The following is a 27,709-nucleotide window of genomic DNA, read 5'->3' as shown; positions in this document are numbered from 1 at the left end:
CAGATGCTGAATTTGTTGGTGCTTTGATCTTGGACTTCCTGGCTTCCGAAACTGTGGGAAAAGACATACCTATTGCTTATAAAGCCACTCTGTATATGGTATTTTGTTACAGCAGTACAAATGGACTAAAACAGAGACAGTTTTGTTCATCCAACCATTAATTTGTTCATTCAAAACTATTTATTGTACATTTACTATGTGCCAGGTACTGTGGTATGCACAGGGAATACAGTGGTAAAAATCACATGTAAATAAAATTTACATTCTAAAGAGTATCAGACCTTCTCTGGACCTCTCTATCACTATCACATTATTCTTCCATGAAAGAGTCAATTATAGGGCCACACTGTTAACTACTGGGACAGAGAAATTCATGGAGAGTCATTTTTGATCACAAAATTTACTCAGACTTGAGAATTGTCAAGAATGGTAAATTAGACACGTTTAAGGTCACTATTGCTTTGTTTTGCTAACTGACCAGCAAAGAGATGTGCACCTGAAGTTTAGTAATCTCATAATCTGGGCAGGTTAAAGTAGCCCAGAACTGTGAGTTCTCTGTCCTAATTTAAGAAAACATTGATGGATGACCTTATGGCAGTCCTTACATTTCTACTCTATTCCCCACATAAAACCAAGTTCCCCTCTGCCACAGTTGTCTACTTCTGTGCTTTACTTCTTGATGGGTCACTGAGTTTACTGAAAATTTAAATGCAGAAGACACAGTGTTCACATTGGATTTGCCAGCATGAGAACAATATTTGTTCCTTCCCAAACTCACTGTCTTTTGGAGAGAAAAAGTTTGATGGGTGTTATGTCCTCTTTCTGGGTAGAGGAAAATAAATGGGGAGAAAATAGCTCCCAGGTAATCATGCTGCTGTTACAAAATGATCAACTCCCTTTAGAAGATGAAGAAACTGTAGCTGAGACTTATACTTCGTTAACAACTAATGAGATTTAAACATTAGTCTAAGTGGTTCCAAAGTGATGCATCCTCCTGACTCCCCTGTGGATAAAATATGGAGACCCAAGGAGGTGGGAAGAATTCTCTGTCTTCTTGGAATACTAATGGTTAACATTAAGTGTCTGCTTATAATATTAGGCAAAAGGGACTAAAAAATGCAGAAAGCCCCTGGAAATTTTTCCTCACTAAGTGGTCATTTGTTAAAGGCTAGCATTTTCCTTGTTTGAGTTTTGTCAGCAAAATGGGGACAAACCTATGTGCCTCTTCTCCTACTTGACAATGTTGTGGAGGGCTGGTCCTTGTTACAGACTGCCAGCACACGTCCCAGCTTGTGGGATACCAAGGTATAAATGGTTAATTCAACATATTGTTGGAGTTTTCATCTTGAGGAAGTTCCATGTGGTTGCCTGTGTATGAAGAGAGGAGAGCTTTGGGTAGTGCACACAGCATGGAGAAAGGTGATTTGGTATGAAAACTATGCTTTAAGGCATAGCTTATCGTGCCAGCATTTCCTGCCAGTGTGTTGTTGGGTGAAAAAGCTGTATGATTTCTTCTGCTTTTTTTTTTTTTCCCCCTTTTCTTAAACAAAGCTTTATCTATAAGCACACACCAGCTGCAGGAAAGAAAAAGCCCTGAAGAATTGAGTTCAAACACTGGTTTTTCCCACAGCAACAAGTACCAGATGAGACCTCGGCAAGTTCAAGCAGCAAAAAGAAGAAAAACCTACTTTCACTTGTGCAGTTGTAATTACTCAGTTCAGGTTGTTATTGTATACAGCTTTAAAAATTTAATATCTTATTATGTGATCTTATATAAACAAGGACTAAAATAAGGATTTATATTTAAAATATGAAATATGTCAATTTACATATCTAATTTGTCACTACTAGAAAGTGCTTTTCTTGCTCTTTAACCTTTTCTGTGTAGACTCAACTGGACATAAAAACACATAGATTCACCACATTTTTTTTCATTGAACAGTTTCTTGCCTGTTTACTTAGTAGGTCTGCAGAAATTCCATGTTTTTGTGTCTTATTTCTTCTTTGGTAATTAGCATATTTTTTCATAGAGGAGCATATGGCAGCCTTAGCTTGTAAACAAACCCTGAAAACTTCTTTCCATGTCAAGATCTGAACTGAGCTGTAATTTTATCAAGTCATAATCATGGAAGCACAAGCAGTCCCAGAAATAATGACATTTAGCACACAGGCACAATAGGCAAATTGTCAGAAACTGGACTAACTTGGTCTTCTATTTCTTGAAGATTCAGGGTATATGCAGTGTATAGAATTAAGGGATAAAGCAAAGAGACCCAAATTGCAGTAACTTCAGCTTGCTAACAGGATAAAAGAAAGCCCAGACAGAAATAGAGAGTTACTCAGTTTCAACTACAAATCTGGGCTCAGTGAGTGAGGAATCTAAAGTTGTTCTTAAAGCAAAACAGTTTTGCTAAGATTCCCATTGTTAGAGATACAGGGACAGGAGTGAAACATGGTTTTTAACTACCTGCTTTGTCAAAACTCAGTGGGAAAAAGGTAGTCATATATGTTCACATATTGGAGTCTGTTGTCTAAAATTGCACATGGAAATTTTGTTTGACAATCATTGTATCAATATGCTCATCACCATCGCAGCACACAAGCAACATTTGTCTGCTTCCTATATGTGTAGGTGTAGCTGTAGTCATTCTAAGTCAAAAAATAACCCACAGCATTTTTTTTCCTGGCTTTGAATTTGAGAGGCCAGTTGGGCAGAAATAATGATGAATACTTTCAAATTGTTCATAAGGTAAATCCTAACAGGATAATTCAAGTATGCAACACATTATACTGTGACACCTATGTACACCTAAGGAGAAGGTGTAGGTGATGGAAGATTCAAGTGAGTGCTTGTCTTTTCTCCAAGGGACTCATTCTAGCACTTTGAAACTGTGTTTTAATGGCATCACATATAAGATATATTAAGATACATGTTTTATATGTATTACATAAAGGTTAATTGTCTACATCAAAGAATGGGGAAGGGAAGGAGATGAAGATTGAGGAGGGTCTGGAGATTCTCCCTCATCAATCCCCAACCCATGTCATTCCTTGATGTTGCCATGTCCTAGATTTTCCATAAAGGCTTTCTAGAACCAACAGAACTCAAAAAATTCATGTCCATTTATATCTATCCATTTTAGCTGACTTTAGTGTCACAGGGGAAGGTGTTAACTGGGGGCTCTCTCAAATCAAATTCTAATGATTTGACAGCACACTGAGATAAAGGTAAAAGGTGCCGTGAGATGCTTCACAACCCCTGGGGTAACCTCAGAACTCCCAAGCAGGAAACTGGGGCTGTGATGTGACAAACACCAGAGCTGATAGCCCATGAAGAAGGTAAGAGCCAAAAGAGATGGGTTTTCCCAGAGGGAGTAATTTTAATAACTATTTCCATAATTTCTGCTTCTGTGTTGGTCAAATAAGCACATTAAACTGAAATGTATATAATAATTACCTGAGTTAAATTTGATATTGTGGGCCTCAGTTTTGGCTATATATTGTAATCTCCTGGGGAGCCTTAAAAATAATGGATGCTTGATTCCTGTTCTTAGAAATATTGATTTAATTATTTAGAAATTGTGTCAGTCAATTGTTTTGGAATTGAGTCAGTCAGCTGTTCATTGCTGTGACCAAAATGCCTGACAAGATCAACTTAGAGGAGGAAAAATTTATTTCGGGTTCACAGTTTCAGAGGTTCAGTTCATGGTTGGTTAACTCCATTACTTTGAGTCTGAGTGAGGCAGAACATCATGGTGGAATGACATGGTAAAGAAAAGCTGCTCAGCTCATGGCAGCCAGGAAACAGAAAGAGAGGAAAGAGCTGGGGACAAAATATAATTCCCAAGGGCATACCTCCAGTGACCTACTTCCTCCAGCCGCACCCACCTGCCTACTGTTACCACCCAGTAGTCCATTCAAATGATTAATTCATCAAATGTGTTAATATACTAATTAGGTTACACCTTTCCTCATCTAATCATTTTACTTCTGAACATCACTGCACTATCACATGAGTTTTTGGAGGACATCTCATATTGAAAACATAATGGGGATGCAGGGCCAGGTTTGGGATTTTTGAGAGTTCTCTAGGTGATTCCAGAGACTGAGTCAAGACTGAGCAATACTACCTATGACCTTCCTTGAGTCTATTTAGGTAAAAACATTACAATTCACTTTCACTGTGAAATTTAAAAAAAACAAAAATCTTTAACTTTGTGCTACTATGTCAGAGTTAAATAACTACTGAGATTTGAGTCGAGTGCAGACATCTGAGATGTAATAGTGTCCCAGGATCAGCTCATCTCAGGGATCCAGCCTGGGTAGCCTCAGCATGATAATGCTTGCCTGTCTTTCACCTCAAACTCTTCCTGTATTCTCTTATAGGAGTCACAGGAGACTTTGATTGCGTTCTGCTTGTTTATCATGAGTTAATAGTGATCAAGGCAGAACAAAACCTCTCTCGTATCCTATTATGTGTAGGATCATTTGAGATACCATTAAATCATTTGTGGGCATATTATTAATACTTGCTTTTCTTTTTCCAGAAGAAAATTATGAAATTTCTCAAATAAACATAACTGAGATAGTTTGGTCAATAGATATTGCCTTTTGGATTTAAATGGGGGACAAGTTCAAGGTTTGAAAATTTAGTAAGATGAAAAATGGCTGAAAACCATTTTTGCTTGAGTGATGGTGAAGAAAAGGGAAAGAAATGAAATCAAGCAGCTTTTCACTGTACTGCAAAATCCCCTTGAATATTGACAGACCTTTTCCTGTGACAGTATTCAGAATAGTTTATATGAACTCAGGATTCCTACTCTGTTACTTGAAGGCTAAGGCTATGACTTTCCTCCTGGGATCCTTAGCACTTGAAGAGTAAATCTGCAACATTGGCATAAATGAGGTGAGGTGCAGATTTGTGGGTCTGTCCATAACTGATCATCTAGGTAGCTGACCGCTCTACTGCTTCCAGGGTTGACTTAATCTAAGCCTAAAAATTTGTTTGAGAAGAAGAATGTTAGCTTGTTGAAGAAAGAACTTTGAAAAGATCATCGGATTCTACAACATTATTTACTGATACTGTACAATTTTATTGTTCTTCTTCTACTTAGAAAAAGGGACTGTAGAGATTATTATTACAGGCTTGTTATTTGGACAGAAAAAACTGAGGGCCAGGGAAGTTAAGTTTCCAGAATCAACTCTATGAGACTAATAGTGCAAGAACTAAAACCTGGTCCTTCAGTACTAGATCAATGGCTCTTTCCTCCTCCAAAATGGTTATAGATGGTTGTAGTTTTAGAAGAAAGACATGAGAACTTACTAGCCAATGTTGCAGAAAGCTGATGAAGAATTATAAAATAGCAAAGAACACTTGCAATATTTATGAGAGGAAAACACCAGTCATTTACTCTGAATTACCAGTATTATAAGCTATATAATTGTGGAATGATAAATCAGTAAAAACTTCCTGGCAATATGCGTTTGACAACATGCACTAAGAGTATTCATAGTCTTTTTACCGAGTATTTCAACTTTGGGGAAATTTCCTAAGGAACTTAAAAGAGATGGCCACAAACTTTTTTTTTTTAATACCTTTATTTTATTTTTATGTGGTGCTGAGGATCGAACCCAGTGCATCACATGTGCTAGGCAAGCACCGTACCATTGAGCCACAACCCCAACTCCCACAAACATTTTTGTTCAAGGTAGTTCAAAGAACCTTTATTTAAATCATACAAAATTGGAAACCACCTAAATGTTCATGAAAGGAAATTTGCTTGGTAAATACCATTTCTGTTATACAATATGATGGATTACAATTCAGTCATTAAAAATATGTTCTTGAGGTATATTTAAAAACACAGAAAGATAATCATTATAAATGGCAAACAAAAATCATGTTTATAAAATATTATTTAGGGCATAGTCTCAAATTTGTAAGAAAACCATGTATTTATGTTATATATAGACACAGAAAGAAGATTATAAAGATACCAAAATATTAATCATTGGTATCTGAGAGGTAGCATTAGGATTCCATTTTACTTTTCCATGTTTTCCAAATTTCTACCATGGAATTTTAAAACACAAATATGCAAAGAAAACATATTATTGAAAATATATTTTGGCGAGCTGGGGATGTGACTCAGTGGTAAAACACTTGCCTAGTGTGCACAAGACTCAAGATTCAATCCCGACACCAGAAAAAAAATAAATGTTTTTTGGATGAACCATCAAAAGAATCTTTATCCATATTCTTCAGACGGGAACCTTTGTCTTAATGGAGAACAAGAGCTTAACTCTTTTCTTTTGGAGGAGCTTGAACATAGGGACAAAGAACCTTGTTAAAAAGGATAGACTTGCCAGAAACACCCTGTGCCCAACAAGAGTGAGGCTTTTGGGGCCCAAAGAAGTATCTTAGAAGTGCTTGGGGATGCAGATGTCTTAGACCAAGACAGAAAGCAGAGTTGGAAAAGGATTAAGTCTAGATGCTAAGCATTATTTCTAAATGACTAGTCTTGGTGTCTAAGGCTACACATTTCTGAAGTTTACAGAGAGCCTTTAAATGTCAGCAGCATTTTTAGCCCAGAGCTCTTTTCTTACACAACATCTAAAAATATCTATTAGTTTAAATTGTCAGCATGTAAAACATTTGCTATGACTTTTTCTCATCGTATCACTCAAATCATGTCAGAGCTAGAAAGGAAAAAAATGCTTGGATATTCTGGCAATCACTACTATTTGCTGAGATTTTCATGAAGCTATTTAATGCCAATTTAATAGTGTTGGTAATAATCATAAAAAGTCTTTAAAAAATAGTTCTATTTATTGTACATTTCTACTGAGATGTTCCATTAGTAATTCAAACTACCAAGGTCCCAAACTAAACTCTGTGTATAGTACCAATGTCCATTCAGTTGCTTAAGCTATAAACTGGCTTGCTTGTTTTGCAGTCCTGAAGGTCCAACATGGAGGACTAGAGCAGGAAAGACTGACTACCTAACATTCATACTACATGGACCTCCTTGTTCTCTCCATTGCCCTTTCCTTTTGCACAGCAAAGCCAGATAGTGTGCACCTAGCCATCCATCAAGTGTTTCTGGGGAAGCTGACCCCAAGGCTGATTTGTCCATGGCGATTATGTAAATTTACTTCTGCTTGACAGTAATGGTTTAAGAAGGACCATGTGATCTAGTTCTGACCAAAGAAGTTTGAGTAGCCTGATGGCAGCTTCTTGTCTTCTAAGAAAGAGACACAGGGAGAGATGGTCTATTTTATTCCTCTTGACATTTTTATAACTAAAACCTTCTTATTCCAAGGAAGAGAACCAAACTGGGAATAAAGCTGACGTATTAACAATGCCTGAATGGAGAGGTGAAAGGCCTTAGGCCCCTTTTGGCATAGTTGAGTCATTGAGCATACCACTTGGAGACCATCCAAAGCTCCAGGCTTCTTATGTGGAATAACAAATTTCCTCATAGTTCAATAAATTTGAGTTGGGGAATCTCTGTTTTTTGCAAGCCAAATAACTATGAAATTATACAAAGATGTACTATAAATAGGCCTTGTTTTATTGAAAATTATTATCCTGGTATAAAATAGTAGGCTTTTTTCCTGCTTAGAAGTATAACACTAGGCTTAATATAATTGTACAATAATCAGAACTGGAGTGGCAAATTACTGTACACTCTTGAAGGGCTGTTTGTGACTCATGAAGTACTTAAAGAAAACCATGACATTATAATTCTTTGGAATTTGAAGTAGCAGAGAAATCTGACTTTGCATTTAAAGTTGCTGAAGTCAGTATCGACAGAGTTGGTTAACCACAAATTAGCTATAAAAATGAAATAAAATAAACCTGTTTTAAAAATTTTAATCTAGTCTTTTCTTTTATTGGGGTAAAGGTGACATAAAGTCTCTTAGATGCCAATGAGTACAGAAAAATTGGAAAATATAAACTAATGTAAAAAATAAAGTAAAAAGTAACACAATTATATCATAAACAGCTAAATTAATATTTTAATTTTAATACTTTGATGTTTTTCTCTTAAATATTTAAAAATACATAAAATATAGAGATATAAAAACATTTAAGTACATACTTAACCTTGACTCACATATTTTTCACTTCATATATTTTCATGAACATTTTTCCTAACAATTATTTTTTTTCAAATTTATGATCTTAAATGTTTATAAAATACCTCATTACTTGACTAATTATATCATCATTGTTTAACCACTCTCTTTGATTGGCTATTTCAGAGGTTTGGACCGTCTTTGGATCATCTGCTTTATTTCATTGACCTTCTGGCTATTCTTACATTTTCTTACATTAGTCAGTATCACGTTTTGAAAATTATTAGTTTTATAATATATCAGTTTCTAATAGGGCAAGTCGCTCCAAACAAATTATCTTTAGATTAACTTTCTTATCTTCGTGTTTATTCGCCTTGATAATTTATTTCAAAATTGTTCAACAACTCTAAAAAAATCTAATCAAACTTTTGATTAAATTGGATTAATCATATATATTGACTTGATAATAATTAACATCATCATATTGAATCTGATGTTGTTTCCTTGTATATTTCTCCATTTATTAAGACTTCTTTCTTGTTTCTCAGAAAAAAATTGTAGTTTCCCTTGCTGGTTCTTTTAAAGCATTTTCCCCTCCGCTTTTCTTTAATTGTTGTTACTATTGCAATGTAGGGGCAAAATTCTTAAAAGTTCCGCCCTTTTAGTGGCAGGCTATTTTTGTTAAGATGTTCACTTTGGCATTTTCTGGTAATAGAACGTAACTTCCAGGAAGTATGAGGCAGGAATGACAGCTCTCTCCAAGTCCCAACTCTGTCACAAATGGTAATAATTTAGAAAAAGCTAATTTCTTTCTATCACATTTTATAAATCTAAGAATAAATATTTAATATATGCTTTAAACATATACCATTAAAAATTTTAGATCATTTTCTTTTATAAAAGTAAACCTACAAGGGAGGTAAGTTTTAAGATAATATTTTTTCTTTTCTTTTTTATGTGTAAAACAATATAAGACCAGTTGCATTTGGATTTAGAGACTTGATGTCTCACATAATTATGCAGAACTAATTAATTCAAAATCTGTTTATCAACAGTAGTCTGTAGCTACAGCATTTTTTCCCAGAGGCATTAACAAAGGCTTATCACCTGCTTTCTTGTTGCAGTTTGTCTCAAAGGCAAATCAATATGAAAAATATAAAAATGCTATTCCCAGAACTAACACTTTCAACAACTTACAAGAACTTTTAGTATCTGATACCAATTAGTTTTCTTAGCTTAAATTAAAAACAGTTTTATTTAGCAATGAAATGTGTCAAAATACTAAGGATTTAAAAGGCATAATACAGTTTTCCCCAATTTTTTTAAAATTTGGGTTCTATGCATTTATTTATGTATAAAATTTTAATTATTATACTTTTCCAGATAAATAACTATAACAGATGGTAGAGAACAAGAGGCCATAAAAGAAAGTGCTACACACTTCATAGATTAAACAATTTAATATACATTGTATATACCCACATACAATACATGTGTACAAAAATTAAGTATCCACATCACGGGCAATATCTTCCTTTGTAAAAAATATCAGTGAAACAGCACAAATGAGTTATTGATAAATGTATGTGTCTGATTTTTGGTAGATTTTCTTGATCAGTTAGAGTCCTTCAAATTCACTGCATTACTGCATTTCTGGGAATTAATTTGGTAGAAAATTAGATAAAATGAAAGTGTTTTCAGTTAGTCAATTTTTAAAAATCTTTGCAAAAAAGAAAAGGAATCTTAAAGGAATTTCAACAGAGTAAATTAGGAGTTGGTGAAGTCTTTTGTGTCATGTGAGTTTGATTATTTAATATGAGCCCAAGATGAGTAGAGTAGGTGTTAACAAGACAGATTTCCACAGAAAGAAATTATCCTCTGTATTCTGCCTTAATCCTTCTTACCCTCAATCTCCAGAGCCCAGTGTCAACAAAGAGGAAAAACCTACTTAAATGGGCAGGTGAATTCTAGTTATAACTTAACATTAATGTCCCTTCTGGAATCAGCTCAGTAAATTTAAACATCAAATTGTCATTGACTCTAGTGATTTTCTGAGATGGTAGAAAGGGTAATAAATAAAGACGTATAGAAAACAAAAAGGGGTGCTGAGTGTGGTGGCACATGTCTGTAATCCCAGCTGCTCAGGAGACTGAGGCAGGAGGATCACAAGTTTGAGGCCAGACTAGGGAGTCTGACAAGACCCTGTTTCAAAATAAAAAGGTCTGTGGTAGAGTGCTTGCCTAGCATGCACATGGCTCTGGCCTCCATCCCCAGTACTGCAAAGCAAAATAAAAAACAACCACATGCACCACACCTGCAAAAAGGAAAAAAAAAAAAAAAAAAAAAAGAAGAAGAGGAAGAAGGGGGGAGTCTATGATTAATGGCATGTAATTAATTAACAGTCCCTGATATCGTTTCTCCCAATCTCCCATTAAAATGTCGATGAAATATTGACAAAAGTCTCTTATACTAAAAACTAAAACCAACAGATAATCTAATGCTCAAACTTCTGAGAAACTTACCCATTTTCTCAAGCTTAATAAAAGTAGATGGAGAAAAACAATTTGTAGCCTAAATAATTCTTTGTCTCCTGTAATGGAATAGAACAGCTACTCTGAAACAAGTCAAAAACACCCTGACAAGATGTGGCATTGGTGGTAGGTCATTGTATCTACAGAGATTCTGCCCCTCCAAATGAAGCACTGTAATTGAGTACAGGACCTAAGAATCAAATTGACTTGCTCTGCGTGTGTTGGTGCATGCCTGCAATCCCAGCGGCTCAGGAGGCTGAGGCAGGAGGATTACAAGTCCAAAGCCAGCCTCAGTAAAAGCAAGGTGCTAAGCAACTGAGTGAGACTCTGTCTCTACATAAAAATACCAAAGAGGGCTGGGGGTGTGGTTCAATGACTGAGTGTCCCAGAGTTCAATCCCTGGTACCAAAAAAAACCCCAACCAACCAAACAAAAAACAGATTGACTTGCCACTTACAGCTGAACGACTAAGCAGGTTATCCAATCTTTATTCATTTTCCTCATTTGGGGTTGCCATTAGTATTAAATGAGTTAGTGAATATAGAGTACAAAGTATAGTACTTTACAGAACAACGCTTTGTTCAATAAATGGTAGACACGATTTTTATTATGACTAAGAAGTGCAGAAAATGGGAAAGTTCTAACAGTTCCAGCAGTGGGTGTGTAGACTGCAGCTGTGTTTTATGCTGTTTATGTTCAGTGTGTCAGAGAATCCACCTGTCGGGTGGGAGTGGCCTTTCCCTGTCTTCCTCTGTCAGATAAGATGGATGTCAGTCAGAGACTAGGGCATGGTCAGGAACTCGCCCCATGAGCCAGATCTCCAGCTGTACAGTAAATGAGAAATCACCCCAACACCTGAACACTTGTGCCAGCCACAAATCCTGTCTTTTGGGGACAAAAGCTAATACCACAACAGAAAAACAACATGGAACTTTCCATGGGGCTATGGAAGAAAAAGGCTGCAAGAAGAAAATGGTTTGGAATTTTAAATAATATGCAAAAGACATGGCCTCTATGAAACAGAAGAAAGCTGGTTAGACCTTAATTACTGCAGAATGTGGTACTGCATTCACCTTCCCTATCTCTATGTTCTACCATTTTTCTGGGTCCCCTCCACCTTGTTGTGGAAGACCCATCTGTTGTGTGTTGAATTGTGTACCCCAAGCTCATGCTGAAGTCTTAAAACTCCGGTGCCTCAGAATGTGACTGTATTTGTAGATAGGATCTTTAAAGAGGTAATTAAGTTGAAATGAGGTTATTGGAATTGAATATGACTGATGTCCTTATATGAGGATATTAGTTTACAGATACATCTTGTGAAATAAAGACTGACTTGAGAGGCTGAGGCAGGAGGATCATAAGTCCAAAGCCAGCCTCAGCAAAAGCAAGGCACAAGAAGAATATGGTAATTTACAAGCCAAGGAGAGAACCAACCCTCCTGACACCTTGATTTCAGAGTTTTACCCACAAGAACTATATTTTAACCTTCCCATGTGTGGTATTTTATTATGGATGCTGTCATGGTTTGGATATGAGGTGTCCCCCCAAAACTCCTGTTAATGCAGGAATATTCAGAGGTGAAGTGATTGAATTATGAGAGTTGTAACCTAATCAGTCCAACCTGATTGGAATGAACTGCCTGGTGGTAACTGGAGGCAGTGGGGGTGCTGGAAGAGGACGGTTACTGGGAGCTTGTCCTGGAAGTGTGCATCTTCCCTGTGGCCCCTTTCCTCAGCCTCTCTCTCTTCCTGGCCACCATGAGAAGAGCAGTGCTCTTCTGCTGGGCTCTTCCCCACGACATGCTGCTCAGTTGGGCTCAGAGCAATGGAGTTGGCTACCCCAACTGACACCTCTAAAACCATGATCTCCAAATAAACATTTCCTTCTGTCTTTTAAATTATTTTATTTGTTCTTTTTCAATATACATGACAGTAGAGTATATTTTGACATATTATGTACACATGAAGTATGACTTATTCTAATTAAGGTCCCATTCTTGTGATTGTACACGATGTGAAGTGTCACTGGTCATGTATTCATATATGAACATAGGAAAGTTATGTCCAATTCATTCTACTGTCTTTCTTATTCCCATCCCCCTTCCCTTCCCTTTGTCTAATCCAGTGAACTTCTATTCTTCACTTCCCACAACTTATTGTTTGTTAGCATCCACACATCAGAGAAAACATTCAGTCTTTGATTTTTTTGGATTGGCTTATTTCACTTAGCTTGATAATCTCCAGTTCCAGCCATTTACCAGCAAATTCCATAATTTCATTCTTCTTTATGGCCGAATAATATTCCATTGTGTTTATATATCACAACTTCTTTATCCATTCATCTGTTGAAGGGCACCTAGGTTGTTTCCATAGGTTAGCTATTCTGAATTAAGCTACTATAAACATGATGTGACTGTGTCACTGTAGTATGCTGATTTTAAGTCCTTTGGGTATAAACCTAGGAGTGGGATAACTGGGTCAAACGGTTGTTCCATTCCAAGTTTTCTGAGAAATCATCACACTGCTTTGCATAGTGGTTGCACCAATTTGCAGTCCCACCAGCAACAAGATGCCCTTAAGTTGTTCTCATCAGGTGTTTTGGGTACAGAGATGAAAAAGCTGACTAAAGCAGAAGTCCTAGCAAATGAATACGCTTTCTAGTTGCCTAATGTCTCATTTCTCTAATTCCTGTTCTCCAGGGACCTTCATTTTTTCCTCTCCAGCTTCTCTCCCAGAGTAGTCTCTCATGTTGTCACAATGCAGACCGGCTACTTTCTAAACTGTTACCTTCCAATCTACCAATCTCTTGCCATAGTTGCCCTGTTTTGCAATAACAGGACACATCAGGCAACTCTCCCCATCTTTCTCCCATATCCCCATACTCCCCCTACTTTCTCCCTTATCACTTCTTCCTCTGTCTTGTTAATATCTTTAAACTTCTATTTCCTTCCATTTAACAGCCTCTCAAAGCCCCACCCACCTGTCTCTTCCCTGCACTCACGTGGCATTTCTGAGCACTGCTGAAGGAAACCACAGGGCCACGTCACGCACTGCACAACAGTCAGCTCAGGCTCTTGGTGCCGTCCCGGCCTCTCTACCTTCTCTACAGCTACTTCAAACTTCCTCTATTCTCTTCTGCAAAACCCAGATCTCATCATGTGAACTCTCACTACGAGCAAATGAATTCACTTCCTATTTATAGGAAAAATTGAGATCATTAGTGAGTAATTTCCAGAAATTCTATCAGCAAACATGTAAATTTAGTGTATTCTTCCCACATCATTCTCACCATTTCTTCGCTACCCTGCGCTACAAAGGGTGATGTGCTCCTGTTTCTTTCTAAGGTTAATTCTTTAATTCCTTGGAATTCTGTTCTCCACTGTTCCTCCAAGTCCTCAAATTTTCTCCATTTTGGTTCTCTCTCATTTTTAACTTTGTCTTTTCTTTGTCTTCTCATGTTTGTTCCTTCTTCTTATCATCTACAGTGTCAAAATGTCCCAGGAGTACACACTGCTACTTCTGGAAGTGTGCCTCAGGTCTCAGTGCACTAGGAGTAGAAGCAAGGTTGGGATGAACCCCGCCAATGTGTAAAGTTTTGAGAAACAAAAAGTGACCTAGCTGCTTATATGAAGCTCAATTATCATTCCTGAGTAAAAGAAACGAAAATGGGACTTTTTCATGCATCATGAGGCTCAGAAAGCACACTACTAGCACTTACTACTATTACTGCTAAAAATAATGATGGTGGTGATGATGTGGTTAGTTAACACAGCATTTTCTCTGTGTCTGGCGTTGTTCTGTCTTCCATATCTCAGTTCAGCTCAACAAAGCTCTGAAAGATACTGTACTAATGAGCAGTTCAGAAAATCAACTGTACTTAACAAGAAAAGCAAACATTTATATGATACCTAGTGTTATGAGCGCTTTACATTATTAACTCACTTATCTTGAGTTATATTTCTATTAATTTTATAGTTATTCTTATATTTATTTTACCTACAATGTTGGTACTATGACTTTCTACTTCGTGGAGTCTGAATTCCAAAGTGACCCGTTTAGGAAGTGGTGAAGCTGGGGTTGTAAGCCAAGGAGTTTTAACACATTGTTCTATTGTTCCCTTATGTGTAATTTTTTGAAAAACCTTTAAGGGATCTCACTCATATGTGGAATATAAAAAAGTTGATCTCATAGAAGTTGAGAATAGAATGGTGGTTGCCAAAGGCTGAGGCCTGTAGGGAGGAGGGAGAGGTGGGAGAGGCTGATCCTGGGTACTAAGCTACAGTTAAACCAGAGCAAGTTCCGGTGTGCTGTTGGAGAGTAGGGTGGCTATAGATAAAAATTATGTACTGTATATTTCAAAAAGGTAGAAGAAAGGACTGTGAATGGTTTCTTCATAAAGAAATAAATGTTTGAAGAGACAGATATGTTTACCTTCATCTGAACACTGCACAGTGTATCTGTGTGTTGAAACATCACATGGCACCCCAGAAATAAGTACAATTTTTATGTTTCATATTATTAGTTCAAAATAAATTTAAGTTAAAAACCATTTTAAAAAGCAAGTCAAAATTAAGACATGAATGATGAAGTCATGGGATGAAAAGATTGTGACCAATTTACATTCTATGAGTGAAGATTCTAGGGGCCCCTGGCTCCCTGCTTCCCAAATCTGTGACCTGAGGCAAGTTACCTAACTTTTGTAAGCCTCAGTTTTCTCATTTATGAAAGGAGGAAGAGTAAGATTAGCTATGTCCTAGGTTGTTTACAGGATAAAATATGATAACATTTTAAATACTTTCATCAATGCTTGAGAATAAAATATGTGCTAAATAATAAATACTACTTTGTTTTTCTTACATTTCCTTACCCGTAAGTAATTTGTGAACAGGTAAAGTAAAATAAGTGACATTTGGCATATCCTTCAGAATTGTTTCAGTGGGTACAGTTCTTAGTCCCTGAAAGAGGGATTCCTGTCCAGGACCCATACTTTATAGGGTCCATTATATCACACATTAAATAACTTTATTAAAGAGCACATGAATATCACTGTCACATGGTAAACTTTAACACTGATGATCAAGATTAACATCATTCAGGCCTCAAAGAAATGCTTCTTCAAATCTGCTTGATTGTCTCAAAGCAAAAGTCAACTGTTCAAATGGCATGGAGTTGTGTGGGTTGAGTCACCACTGATATTGGAGAAGCACACTGCTTAGAATCCAGGCAACAATTTAAGCAATGTAAACACTTAGAGAAGTGAAAATATAAATGTATTAACTTGTCAAATTTTTTCTTTTAATTAACATGAGTGAAATAGACTCTTGTTATGATGAAGTATCCCAGTAGTATTGAATGTCTATTTTCTTGCTTCACTTCATGTTTTAATTTGTGTTTCCAGAGGTACTTGTAGACTGGTGCAACATTTGAAATAGTTACACGAAGCTGTAGAAGTCTGGGTTTTAAATAATTCATATTTCTCAAATTGTACAGGTGGAGCATACCTAATCTGGCAAATCAAAATCCAAAATGCTTTAAAACCCCAAACCATTTTTAGAATCTTGCATGATGCCTCAAATGGAAAATTCCACATATTGACTCACATGATTGGTTACAGTCAAAATGTAGGTGCACTAAGAATATTGTATGAAATGACTTTCAGGTATATGTATGAGGTGGATATGAAACAGAATGAATTTCATGTTTTGATCTGGGTCCTAACCCCAAATATTTCAAAATATGAAAAAAAAAAAAAATCGAAATAAAAAATACTTCAGGTCCCAAGCATTTTGGACAAGGAATATTCGGCCTGTATGTATGCAGGTCTAAGCTTAAAATTCATGAAGCAAGTAAAGAATATTGATTCTTTACATTATTAAATGATCCACATATTGCCCTAAGAGATAGTAAAGTGGTGATAAAAGCGATAGCTATGCATATGATGAAATAAAAATATTTTAAAATATTTTCTATAATGATAGTAAATTATCATATATAACTATTATAATATTTGAACAAGATATGCAGATCTTACTCAGTTCTAAATCTAATTATTGCTTAGGTAATTTGACAATTTCTGTCTTTATAGCCTCAGCAGAGCAGTTTCTTCAAACTGGAATTAATAAAAAGCTACTTAAAAACAACAATGAATGGAGATTTGTCTAACTTAGCATTACAGTCAATAAAGCATAAGTAATGTGAAAATCTCATAACAACATTGTTAGTAATCCTACTAAAATTAAAGCAAGAAAAAGTTTTTTAAACAACATGATAATTTATAAATTATATATTTATTTTATTTCTTATCCCAATATCACAGACCTCCACATAGATATGTGTGATAAAAATTCAATTCATTCATTTTTTGTATTTTGCTAAATTTCAATGATAAAAGTCCATAACTTTTCACATACTTCAATATTTTAAAAATCATTATGAAGATGTATTTATCAAGGTAGGGAAATAGAATAAAATTTTCTCTGCTTGTTAGCTTGCTTTCCACTTTTAAAATAATTGGTCATATTGTATATGGGCTCCCATTTGTATTTTTGTCCTTGGTTCTGAAATGGGAGGGGTGAGCCTGGGCTCAAGGCCTGGGACTCTGAGTTCAGGAAGAAAAGGTGCATTCTCTTGTGAATAAAAATTCAAAGTATATCTAAAAATAACATCAAGTTTACTTATCAATACATTTACCTACTCATTCAACAAGCATAAAGCACCATCCTAAAGATCTAAAGGTAATCACTCACTAGTGGAGAAATAGGAACCTGAAACACAGTGACAGACAGGTACACAGTTTCTTTCCTTGACTGTAGATTTAGCCTCTGGGTCTTTTCTTTCAATTGTCTTTATTTACACAGAGCAGAGTAGAACAGTAAGTGAATTCCTGGACTTAGCCAGAAAAATCTGATTTTGAATCTTAATTCTGTCACTTATTGCTGATGAGATCTTGGATGTTATTCACTTAGACTCAGTGAGTTCTGGTTTCCATGCCAATAATATGGAGAACTTGTCCTAGAAAATGCACAGTGTTGTTGCATGGACATATACATAGAAAAAGGAGCTGCATGCATGATAAAGAGCCAGGGAAAGGTCATATTTAAAAAAGAACTCTTCAAATTGGAAAGTGCTATGCAAATGTGGGATGGTGACACTCTTAGAATCAAGCCCTTCCCACCTCCCAGATCTTAATTGACTTTATTTGGGATTCTACAAATAAAGACAAATTGGACCAAAAATGGTTCAAAATGCTCCATATCCCACCACATGGATCAAATAACATACAAAAAATGGAAGTGAGGTATAGATAGAGCATGATTGTGAACAGATCACCTGCTTTCCTATTTAAATACAGTTTGAATAGTTAGTTGCTTGTGATTGGCTAAGATTCAGTTACTTGTTACAGAGTAAGTTACAGTCTGTTGATACATCAAGTTGGGTTACAGTTCACTATGTACTGAAAGACATTTAAGACAGATCTAACAGAGGGGCTGTAATATACAGATGGAGCCCTAGCAAGGACTTCAGAGTCCAAGAGTCCAGTCATAGTTTTATAATTCTAGCAACAGGCAAGGGCCTCCATTTCTTTATCTGTAAAATGGAAGTAAAGTGACTAACCAATTTTTCTCCCCCAGAATTCTCGTGGAAATTGAATGAGATAATACATGCAAACATCATGGAAAACCTTCTCTTCCCAGGTCCTACCTCAAGCTAAATTTTTTCCTAGACATTCTCTGACTGCAAAACTTCATCCCAAGGTTGTGTGACCTCCTTCATAAGGTAAGTACGGCAAATAGAGCAATTTACAGGACTGCGGAATTATGTAACCTTTCCATGTGAACAGAAAATTTTCTATTAAATAAGATATATTAAAAGTAACAGAATGAATCAAGCACCATTAACCTATGTAAATGTATGATTACACAAATGGTATGCCTCTACTTCATGTATAAACAGAGAAATAAGATGTATCCCATTTGTTAACAATAAAAATAAATTTTAAAAAATTATACCGTATTAAAGTTCTTGTTAAATAAAAGAAATGATGACTTGTTTTAAAACAAGAAAGTTAAAAAAATAAGTAAGATATATTGCTGTGAAAAATTATTTGGGTATCTACTTCTTTAAAAATGAGAATTCCTCATTAAAAATAAAGAGAGAAAGAGAAAGAAAGAAATAGAAATAAAATATAGAGGTAGAGAGAGAGAGAAAGAAACTGACTCATTTCCTCTTTCTCTAAATTGTGTAATTCTACCACCTTATAAGGAAGTAGTCAAAATTAATATCTGAAAAAATTTTAATGAGCAATTGAAAAATACTGTATACAATTTGTGTGTGTGTGTGTGTGTGTGTTACACTTGTAGTTCTAACAATCCAGCAGTCATTAATTACTACCTTTGTAAACTTGAAGGCTATTTTCAGTCATTTCTGGAGGCTTACTCTGTCTCTCACAAGTATCTGTTAGAATAAGTTGGGTAAAGAGAGGGTGAATTATATGGTAGTAACAAATAATCCCCAAATGTCAGTGGCTTAAAGCCACACAGGTTTATTTTTTCATTCACATAAATTTATTTCCTTCTCCAGGACCCAGTTGACAGAACATCTGCTTTTGGAAGATTACTGGTGTCTGTGGCAGAGGGAAAGAGAGGTCTGCAGGATCTCACATCGGCTTAGAGCAAGTGAATGCTTCCAGCCCAGAAGTGTCATCCATAACCTCTTCTCCCACTTAAGAGGATAGTCACATGATCCCATCTCGCAAGGGAGCCAAAATTAGAATCCTGGTGTGGTCCAAAAAGGGAGATCTGGAAATATTGGTATACCACTGTGTTTACATGATGTAGTGAGGTGAGTCTTTAAAGTCAATCCAGCTTAGTTGGTCTCAGTCTCCCTCTCACCAACCAATCTTATTAAAGCCTGCTATTCCTCAGCAGAATTTATTCTTTGTGCTAATGCTAGTCATAATTTCATGTTCACCTTTAAAATACAAATACACATTAAATCTACTCTAATTTTAGAGTGTTCGTCCAATGATTTGGGGGAGTTGTTGGGTGACTGTTCTTGAGGATGGAAAAGTTGTTTCTGAAAGACTAGAACCTTCTGTCATGCAGGGCAGAAAGGAGGTGTGAAGGTAAGTCATCTGCTCTATTCCCCTTTCCAGGGTAGGTCCTGACAACCACTAGAGGGCAATGTGCATGGTATATGGCTCCACCATGCAAATCCTGGAGAAGTCACATGGTTCATGCTTGTCCATTTAGGAGCTAGACCTTGGGAGTCTCAGGTATGGGGTGCTTCCAACACAGAATTACAAAGTGCCTGCTGAACCTTAGTTTCTCTGGTTCCCAGTACAAATAGAAATTCTCTTCCAATAGAAGTGCAGGAATTAAAATGTTTCTCTTAAACATTTAAAAATACATCCCATTATCTTTAAAAACATCTGAGAAAAATATATCCTAGGTTGTTTTCTAATTATGCAATAAAATCACTCCTAGTTCTGGTATGTTGGTTAAAAGTCAAAACAGCTTGTATTTGAATACAGCTATACACATTCAACATGCAAAAGCTGTTTTCGTCATGATAATTAGACATTAAATAGTGATTTATATTGTTAAATACTGATTTAGAGTTAACTCAGTAACAGTCTGGAAATTCAGAGGTACTTTAGAATACTATGTTCAAGTATGCTTATAATGTGTTACATATTCTTTTTTCCTCCCAAATTTAAGCACTATTTTAATTTGCAGAATTCGACTAATTACTATGTATATGAAATAAATTGCTAACATTAAAAAAAATTAGTGAAAAATAAGTACTCTTCCTATCTCTGTGCCCTTCTCCTTGGAGCCCCCCCACCCCTGAGATAACTACTATTATCAATTTATTGTAGTTTCCTTCAGAGATACCGTACATTGCTATGAATTTTCGTGTGTGTGTGTGTGTATGTGTGTGTGTGTGTGTGTGTGTGTGTGTGTGTGTGTGTATTCAGCTACCTGTTCCTACATTTTGTGTTTTTCATTTAACAGCCAATCTTGGAGATGGCTTCATATTATCATATACAGAACTGCTTTATTCACAATCTACTGTATTGATTTATCATAATTTATTTACCTGATTACCTATCAAAGGGTGTTTATATTGTTTCAAATTATTTTGCTGTTTAAACAATCCTGGAAATTATATCCCTATATTTAAGCCTTTATGTATATGCATAACTTGGCTGTTGGACACAATTTTGGAAGTTGAGTGGCCACACCAAGGTAGATTTTCTTAATGAAAATGTCATTAACGTGAGCTAAATTTTGAAAACTGAATGATGGCATAAAATTGAAGAATTTTTTTAGAACCGAGCTGATATATTTGTTCATTCAATTTTTCACCTCTAGGTTAACATAGTTAAATAAAATATAATTCCACACCTCAGGGGACTTATGTATTATAGATAAAATAGCAGCTGTTTAGGAAGGATATACCTTGAAAAACATTTTAATATCATTTTCATAAGATTTGTTTATATATTCTAACATTGAATCTATGAGATATATTCAAATGTTCCTGTGTACATATGTCTGGATTCTGAAAATTCCTTAACTATAGAAAATTATTCTAATATTTTTCTTTCAAAATTAGACACATTTGAAAGCAAAGTTTTAGTAAAAATATCAGTAGGCATAATTATATCAAACCTTTTGTAGAGTTTCATAAATAGTTGACAAAAGTCAAAACAACAATATGCTTCTTTAATGGATTCACTGAAAAACTAACTTGTAAAATGGCCATCATTTAAATGCTTATTTCCAAATAAGCTCACTGAGAACTTCTTTAAAGTAGGAAATTCCTGTTTCTAACTTCCAAAAAGATAACCTATACCCTTTAGCCAACCTTGCATGGTTGGGGATGATTAGAGAAACTGTCAGTAGCTTCATGGGACAATATTAGAAAACATTTCCTTCTAGAGAAGAAAAGGTGTGGTTTCCCAGAGCAGCACAGGAAGGGTTAAACTATCACTCCTTCCTGATAATTTCACATCACTAGTATAAGATTGCTAAATGTCAAAAAGTGTTTATTTTTTTGCTAACAGTATAAAACTGAACATACTGTGAGACATAAGGTAGCAGGTGTCTTGGCTCTAAACTATCAAGTCTGTGGGCATTCTGTTGTAACAGGTGCTCCAAAAAATTTGAACAGATTTTTAACCAGAGCTGTATAGGCTTTTTAATTAGCCTGGTTATTCAGCATGTGTAAAAAGCATTAGGTATATGCTTAAAACATCATAGGGTCTAAAAAACAAATGCTTCACATAGTCACTCTCTTTCTGGCTTTTCTTTGCTTTCTGCTATTACATTTGACGTATGTGCTTCTTTTATCACAGATTTCCCCAATCGAGGTAGAAGCATGACAAAGAATGACCATTGTTAACAGAGTAGGAGATCCAGACTGTTCTGCAGCTACACACACATTCCACACACTTTTAACAGAGCTCAGGCTGGATGTGTATCAGGAAGCAGCCTAACCCTCCCTTGAAGAGCCTCTTTTTAAAGATTCATGCCTCCTAAGTTGACCATCACCAGAAGTGTTCTTAAAACCAACCTCTAAAATTCGAGAAGATGAACTTTTATTTAGAACTGTTGTTTATGATTTTAGGAATAAATAATGAAAGACAACTCAGTTCTATCTGAATTGTTATTACTCTTCTAGATTATTATACTAGCATAGATATTAAATTAAGACTACTTTTTTCTCTTGTTTTTAAGCACTGATGTTGCATTATATCTTTGGGATCTAACTTTGCAGCATTAATTCATTGATCCAAAAAAATATCTACTGAAGATATAGTATGTTGAGTGTGTGTGTGAGTGTGTGTGTGAGTGTGTGTGTGTGTGTGTGTGTGTGTGAGAGAGAGAGAGAGAGAGAGAGAGAGAGAGAGGTGTTTAGAGAAATAAAACAGTTCTTTAAGGTACTTAAAAATCTATGTAAATCATAAAGCAGAATATGTTTAACACCTGAATGGTATTGTAAGCAGAGTACATATGAGAGTCGAAAGGATAGAGATACTTAAATTTGGTGAAACTGAGGCAAGATTTATTGAACCAAGGGACATTTAATCATGATCTTGAAAGCGGCATAAGAATTTTAAAGTGATAATAGGAGTTGGCATTTAGGGCTACATTATAGGCACAAATGAAAGTACTAGAGGTTGTTGAAGCATTGATTATTATATATGTTATTGGGAGCAGTGTTTTATTTTTTAAATATTCAGAGTAAGGTATTGATTTGGTTTTTTATCCACTTTTTGAAAATTTTTTATTGGTGTATTATAGTTGCACATACTGATGAGATTTATTGTTATGTACTTGTACATGCACACTAGATTTGCTTTAAATTGAGAAAAAGCAAAGATGCCAGTTGCTGGTGGTTTGCTGCATACCATGTCCAGCACCAGGGTTTTGCCCACTTTGCCTCAGGTCAATTGTAGGACAACCCTGTAGCGTTATCATTACATCAGTTCCATACATGAGGATACTCAGGATCAGAGAAGTTAAATAGCTAATTCAAGATCATATTATAAGCAAGCAGCAGACAGGATTTTCACTCAAACTTATTTGGAATCTAAATATGAGTGTGTTCTCATAATACTGCACCATCCCCTTGATTTTTAAACTAGAAGGAATTTTGTGTATCCTTCTTGTGGATAGAATGCACTAAGTCTCTTTGAGGTTTGTTTGGGATAGGATTCACTAAGTCTCATTGGTTGGGGGTGGGGCAAAAACATACTCTTTATGCATTAAATACAAACATCGATGCAGTATATCCCTAGATATGCAGTATCAGCATCTTAGGGTGGGAGGTGATTGGGGGAAGAGTCTAAGAAGGATGCCTAGTAGGATGATAATGGGAAAATATTGAGATACACTGATCTAACTCAACTCCCTCAATTTTTAGGGAAAATCAGAGCGTGGACATGACTGCCCCATTCCTATAGTGGTGTATACGCACGTGTGCTCTTTAAAAAAATCTACAATTTTTAGAGACAAAAAGACACCAGAACCATTTATCACTTTGACAAGCTCAGTAATCTCAGGATGTGTTCCTTTTTATCTGATTTCTCTCTGGGTCTGTGGGTGGGTTTATTTATGCACTCCTTTCATCCTTAATCCATAGATAATTAACTTTCTTTTTTTTATTGTTGGTACTGGAGATCGAACTCAGGGGCACTTGACCACTAAGCCACATTCTCAGCCCCACCCCCACTTTTTTGGTGTTTTTATAAATTTAGAGACAGGGTCTCGCTGAGTTGCTTAGTGTCTTGCTAAATTGCTGAGGCTGGCTTTGAACTTGTGATCCTCCTGCCTCAGCCTCCTGAGCTGCAGGGATTACAGGCATGCCCCAGAGTACCTGGTGATAATTAACTTTCAACTTCTTAAAGATCAATATCAGGGAGTGAACCAGCTCTGAGGTTAAGTTTTGACCCTGGAATTTGTCATTCAAGTTGCTGTGTTCTGAGGTGCTCCTGATCTGACCAGCTGGGTACACCTAGAATAGCACCTAAGAAGAATTAGGTGCTCATACTAATGAATTAATGCATCAATATTAGCAGTAACAGGAAGAATGGGGTTCAGAAGGACTGAGAACTGTCTTTTAAATAATTTAAGTACTAGTTAAACTCATCCCACCTGGAATCAAGCAATAGTGACTCATTTGCTGACTGTTGGGACATCCGTTCTCAGGCTAAAAGTGGCCTGGGATCTGCAAGTAAAGTCAGATACCTAGTGGAACTTTGGGGTCAAGTCCTCTACTGGGTTTCAAATGCTGTTGCTATTAGTGTGATAAGTGATTCCCTTAGTTTGTTTGGGGCTGGACAGCAGGTTCACCATTAATGTAAGGGAATTCCCACGAAACCACGCCAGACACGAGAAATCACATAAGGGAATTTATTAAGCAAACAGAGTGTCTCCCTGCAGGGTAAGAGAGAAAATGAGAGGAAAAGAGAAAGGAAAAGGGCGCCTGCTAGAGAGTGGAAAGCCAGGAGGATAGAGAAAAGTGAGTAGGACAGAAGAATGGAAAAAAAAAAGGCGGGGAAGCTACAGTAAAACAGTTAAATTCTGCCAGGCTAATAGGGGACCAATATGGGAGAAGGATACTTGCAAGCTGACTGATGAACCAATAGCTAGGATGTTCACAGATTGACAAGTGGTTGGGAGGCGGGGAAAATGGCTGCACCTGAGGGGCGGGAGAGCAGCTTTATACATTACAATTAAGAAATAAGTATTATAAAGCCCTTAAACAGTTTCACTTACCCTTTTCCAACACATCAACATGTAACTCATTAAATTTGTTGAAGATAGAAAATGGGAATTTTTAAAACTTACTGAAGTGCATTATTCTATTACATTTAATAAATTGATTAATTTGTGGTGCTGGGGATTGAATCCAGGGCCTTACACATGCTAGGCAAGTGCTCTCCAATGAACCATAAGCCCAGCCACTTAACTTTTGTGTATGTGATACTTTCACACCTCCCTCAAATAAGAATATAGTGAAATGTTGTCTTCCCACAATGTATTTGGTCTCACCCATTCCACCGACAAACGTTATGTTTTCTTGGACTTTCTTCTAAAGTTTCTTTTTGATAATAAGATAAAAATTAAAACATTTTTCTTTCTCCTACTGTAATTAGAAAGTGGCATACCATGCACAATATTCTGTGTCCTTTTCTCCCCCCAAATAATTTGTCTTGAAGGTGTTCTCTATTGGTACGTGGAGAGCTTCCTGTGTGCTTTTTTCTTAACAACTGGATTATATTCCATTATATGAATTTACTTTATTTAACTATATTCTTATTGACTGACTTTTAGGTTATTGTAATTTTTGCTATTATAAATGATTCTTTGATTAATAGCATCTGTGTGGTAAATATGTGTATAAACATATTTATAGGATATATAACCAGACATGAAATTTGTTGGGGCCTATAGGAATGTTTTTGTGATGCAGACAGTTTTGTTAAACTGTCTTAACTAGGAAGCATGCCCATTTACATTTACTACAGAAATGTTATGAGTTTCTGTCCTTCATATCTTCATAATTAATCAAGAATGTGTTAACAGGTTTTTCCTTTTTTCCAATTTGAGAGATGAAAATAATTTTCCAAGCTCTAATTCTGAGTGCAAACTTCTTTTCATGTATTTAGAACTATTGTTTTAAATGTGAATTGTTTGATGGTATCCTTTGCAATACTGAGTTGATTCTCTTATTGATTTCTAGAAGCTATTTATCTATTATAGGATCTGTAATATGAAGTTACAGGTGTTCATTCCCATTTGACATCATGATTTTAAACAGTGAACATTAAACATAAAATTTTTATTTTAAATTTTGATAGCATGATGAACTAATTGCTGAAAAGCAACACAATTCATCACACATCATTGATCTTATTACAAAACAACAAGTAAAGCTCTTACAAAAATAATTACATCCATGAGAAGAATTACAGCATTTCTTTAAGCATTGCTCTATTTGTTTTGTGTCAGATAAATAAGCCTGTTGGACACCAGCAACTTGTGCTAGAGTAAGAGCACTTCTGTCACTTATTTGCTAATGCTCTTTAACAAGTAAATGACAGATCTAGGGAAGTCAACTTTCTAAGCCTGCTCTTTATAAATAACTGCCAATTGACCAAGAAACCTGACGGCATTATTATTATTGTAAGAGCTTGGTGAAGTATGTAGCATTTAGGTCTTGGAAAACATTTATTTATTGTATTTAAAACTTCTTACTGGAGTTACTAGAAGGGTAAGCATTTCCATGTTGGGCTGGCATTCACAGGGTGTGGCTATGAAGTTTTCCCAGCCTGATATTATGTTGAATTGTATGAAATTGCCATTTTACAGGTAATAAATGGCTATCAGGAATTTCACGTTTCAGCCTATCTCTGAAAGATGGGTGCAGTTAGAAAGGATTCTGCTCTCACAGTAAGAAACTCAAGGTTTTCAACATGGGGCCAGCTGGAATTCATATTATCTCCCACAGGAAATTGTTGGGAGTCTTGGAGCTCTCCCGATGGAAGCTAGGACTGCAGTGTGCAGCAATCACCACAAGAGGGGGCATTTCTCTCGGAAATGTGAAGATTCTGGTTTTCAGAATAAGAACTGGTACAGGCAGTCTAAGGGAGTGCCACTAGGTCAGCAATAAACAGTGTCTGTGGAAAGGGGCAGAAGGACAGTGATTGCATGTTGGTGCATTGTCTGTTTCAGAGGAAATCCCAGCAGTTTTCTACCTGGAAATCTACAGTTAGTAATGCCGAAAACAGGCAAGGGTCTCCCAAAATGAAGGGAGACCACAGCAGAAACAAGTTCATCTTTGGTGGCCTAATTGTGGATTTGATAGCCAGAATCAAAATATCAAAAAGGACAAGCAGAAAGGTTTGAAGGTGGATCTCTTACACACTTGAAAATATCAACTACTTGGAAAATAACAGGATGAAATACTACATGTGTCTGTTGAACTGCATATTACTGCTGAAATTCTGGCTGCTAAAAATCAGTGTATACTAGCAATAGAACCCTTTGCTAGGATGTTACCCAGGTCCTTACATTAGGCACATAAAGAAAGCAAATTTGTTTTTGTATGGGCACAGCTATGAACACCTTTAGTTCAAAAATTGTGCAGCTCTTGATGAACAAGAGTCTTGTCCTTTGTTCAGCTCCTGAAGCTTGCTCTAAATGAGAGACACTCACGGCAAATAGGCACAGGACAAGAAGAATCCAGATCTCTGAGGCTGGTTTTTACAATCCATCACCAATTGCCAAGAAAATATTGCAACCACCAGGCACTTAAGTGAGAATAGTAAGTGACAGAAAGAAGTTGTTCAACTGTAGGCATTACCAGATAATTAGGAAACAGAAGAGAGAGAATTAATATGGAAAATTGTTATTTAAGTCTTCAGATACTTAGTCACCCTGGCTGTCTTTCAACGTCAATTACAATTTAAGGTTTTTGGATTTAGTCAGTGAATTGTTATAATTTGATAGAGAGATAATGAAGAAGTAATGATTCTCTTCTGCAAGCACAATATTCACACTGACCAGGGTACTTTTCTATGGT

The 27,709-nt window shown here is 36.1% G+C and overlaps 2 long non-coding RNA genes across 2 annotated transcripts in view; both read left to right on the top strand.

The window, feature by feature from the left end:
- The window catches only part of LOC306656539, a 79,360-nt gene extending 60,988 nt beyond the window's left edge, over positions 1-18,372 (top strand). Inside the window, exon 3 of the long non-coding RNA XR_013762557.1 lies at positions 18,244-18,372. This is a non-coding gene — a long non-coding RNA (uncharacterized lncRNA). The remainder of the gene's footprint in view (positions 1-18,243) is intronic.
- An 816-nt stretch (positions 18,373-19,188) lies between these two features.
- The window catches only part of LOC306656537, an 84,595-nt gene continuing 76,074 nt past the window's right edge, over positions 19,189-27,709 (top strand). Inside the window, exons 1-2 of the long non-coding RNA XR_013762555.1 lie at positions 19,189-19,453; positions 19,767-19,886. This is a non-coding gene — a long non-coding RNA (uncharacterized lncRNA). The remainder of the gene's footprint in view (positions 19,454-19,766; positions 19,887-27,709) is intronic.

The sequence above is a fragment of the Sciurus vulgaris genome (assembly GCF_902686455.1).
Source record: "Sciurus vulgaris genome assembly, chromosome: 3".
NCBI classification, from domain to species: Eukaryota; Metazoa; Chordata; class Mammalia; order Rodentia; family Sciuridae; genus Sciurus; species Sciurus vulgaris.
This window is presented reverse-complemented; position numbering and strand designations above follow the sequence as displayed.